Genomic DNA, 3,444 nt, shown 5'->3' on the forward strand with positions numbered 1-3,444 from the left:
AAGATGTCCTAAAAGGACTGTTCATCTATCATTGGTGTCCATATGTCACCCAACGTTCACCTGTGACTCCAAGAAAATGTAGCTTCTGAGGCAAAACTGCTTTGGGATTCACACTAAACCAGATTAAGGGTAACTGATAAACCTCAAACCAGTCAATGAGTTATGGAGCTATGTACCCCAAGGATGTGCAGACTTCCCCTGACAGAATTGGTGGATGAGAACAATTTGTTCCAATAGCTGGGAAGGTAGGTGGAACAAATTATGTGGAATGCTTAGATTTTGGTCAGACATCAAAAATGCCAAGGTCATTGACAGTCATCCTGACTTTTGTTTTCCATTGGATTTAGATGACTTTAGGAGAGAGAGAGAGAGAGGGGGAGAGAGAGAGAGAGAGAGAGAGAGAGAGAGAGAGAGAGAGAGAGAGAGAGAGAGAAATTTTGTGTATTTTTGCCTCACTTAAATGCAGTTTCATATGCAAGTCAAGACATTACCCTGGATTGTTATTGGTCCTCTTTAAAAAACAAGACAAATAGCAATATCAGTTATAAATAATGGCTAGCATCTACACTGCTGGTAGAGGGAGTTCTCATATGGGAATATGTTGAAATCACAGATCTTTTTTGATTTTTTTTATGTGTAAGAGATAGAATTTCCCCATGGATAGAGAGCTAGCCTTGGATCTATGAAGGACTGGGCTGGATTCCCACCTTAGACAGACATTGGTTGTGTGACATCCATAAGTCATGTAGCTTTGGGTAACTCAAAAGCTATAAGTCTTAGAGGTTTGGTTTGCACTGGTAGAATTGGTTTTCTCATCTTGGAGCCCCCTATATCTATATCAATGAAATCACAGTTGTAAGTCTTATCTCTAATATTTTTAATAGGCTGAGCTTATTAGAAATAGCTACTTGTCTTGAACCCTTTTCCAACTAGTTGATGAATCTTGGTTAGAAGGCTATACAATGAAGAAAGTTAAGGGATCCTTCTCTACTGAAGAGAATAACCAGACAGCCCTCGTCAGGTGCCTTTGTCAGATGGTCCTGGAGATTCAATGCTTTTCTGTGGACCCAGGATATTCTCAGTAATATAATATTGAGTTGTATTGACTACCCTTTGAGGAAAGTAAAATGAAAATCTTAGGATACATTTTCAGATTCTATGATCCAAATATGTCTTAGTCAGAGGGATGAGGATGAGGATATCTATAAAGACATGAATGATCCTGGTCAGCCCTTTAGACATGACAAAAAAGTAGGTAGCATTGTCTTTTGATTTCTTCCCACTTTGGTTTCTAGATTCTTGTCTGTTCTTTTGGCACTATCTTCCCAGGATGCTCAGGCTCTCACTAGAGACATAGATTTTTTTTAGTTTATTTTTTTAAGTCAATGGGGTTAAGTGACTTGGCCAAGGTCATACAGCTAGGTAATTATTAAGTGTCTGAGGCTGAATTTTGAACTCAAGTCCTCCTGACTCCAGGGCTGGTGATCTATCCACTGCACCACCTAGCTACACCCTAGAGACATAGATATTAACCCAAATCCTTTCCTCAACTTCTTCCATTCCCATCAAAGCTTGTCCATTCTGTGTCTTGTTATCTTAAGACCTTGATTAATCTTAAGAATGAAACCTAAATCTCAATCTCATCTGCTCATTTCAATCTCAACCTCAATCTCAATCATTGCTCCTTGCAATGATAACAATTATTCTGCCAATTCTTAATAGGCCATTCTTGAGTAGCCAAAGAAAATTAGACATAAGACAACCTCTATTTGCAGCTGGAACTTTCATTCTGTTACTGTTTTCATGTCTTAGAGCGAGGTAGAAGGTGAAGTGATTAAATCTCTTTAGAGGTAGGTAGGAGTACTATTTGCAGATCTGAATTTTTGCATAGTGTATGGAGGAGGCAGATAGCAGGGAAAATTGAACGAAGGACATGACTTCATGAATATTCTTGTGTGTTCCTCTTCCCAAACTTACTACTTATGAATAAAGATCATATATACAACTAAAGCTACAAAAATAAGCATGGTCCAAAGATATTCCTAGAAGAGCAGGGCCTCATGCAGAAGTTTTCTTTTTATTTAATGGGGGTTAGAAATGGTGACAAATGAAAATCTAAATAGATGGGAAGAGGTGGAGTAGAATCCCAGTTGTCCCCAAAGAGGACTTTATCTCCCAATATTCTAATGGGATTATAGTCCTGCACCAGGGAGGTGTTTTCCAAAGGGGTCATCTTATTTAGTGTATTATATGTAGATGGAAGTCAAAGAATCCTAAATTATTAGAGTTGGAAGGGTGCAGGTACTTAACAAAATGGTGGCATTATATAGACCATGAGTCCCCACCAACATGATGCCCCCCATCATTGGTTATTGATTAATATTAGCAGGTTGGGGTTGACCTTTAGTGTCCTCCAATATACATTTCTAGACATTCCACTACCATCTCTGCTATTTTAATTCCTCCCATTGCTCAGAACCTCTCTTAAAACAACCATTTGAGAATGAAATGACAAGTATCTAGTCTGGCACCTTCATTTTATAGTCAAGGAAAGTAAAACCCAGAGAAAAGAAATGAAATGGTAAAATTCTAACCCAGGGTTCCTGATGCTCATTCCAGTTTTACCCTTGTTTACCTTTTCCCATCAGATTTCAGAAAGTTCTTTTTTTAACCTCTACAAAATATTATTAAATATAGCAGGAATGATCTATTGTGAAGTGAAATAGATTTTGAATTAAGATCAGATGACCTGGATTAGAATTTAGTCTTGGAGTGTGACCTTGGACAAAGTCATTTCACCTTTCTGGATGAGAATTTCTTCCTATATAAAATGAAAGAGTTGAACCAGATGATATGAAAGTTCCTTTCCCTAAGTTTTGCTTCCCATTATCTTTTATTATCATTGTCTATGCATGCACCATAAACTCCCTGTAAACTCCTTTGGTGTAGATGGCAGGAACAAGACTACATCTTTTCTAGCCTTTCTATATATTTCCCCATTGCCTACCAATGTGCTTTGTACACAATATACTTTAGAAATATATATTTCATTTCCATCACATCCTAGGATCATAGATTTAGAGATGAAAGAAACCTTAGAAGTCACTGTCACCCAATCTAACCCTTCATTTTTACATGTCAGGGTGGAGCTAATTGAATAAGTTAATCAAGGCATTTCACTTAAAGTGAATCATAAGATGTTATCCCCTGGTATCTTAACCACCAGATGTCTCAATAAAACCAAATCGATGAAAGGCTTTCCAACTAAGTGTGAAAAACCTTGAACAATCTAGATGTCTCTGATGGGATATTGGATGAAGGTGGAGGGGGAAGTTTCATAGTAAGAATGTTCAAATTATCTGAGGAAACTTGGTAATATTGTGTGTAGGTCTCTATTAAATGAAGGAATTGAGCAAGTGTAAAAGCTGAGAGATCTGTGATTGG

Source organism: Macrotis lagotis, chromosome 8, assembly GCF_037893015.1.
Source record: "Macrotis lagotis isolate mMagLag1 chromosome 8, bilby.v1.9.chrom.fasta, whole genome shotgun sequence".
In the NCBI taxonomy this organism is placed as follows: domain Eukaryota; kingdom Metazoa; phylum Chordata; class Mammalia; order Peramelemorphia; family Peramelidae; genus Macrotis; species Macrotis lagotis.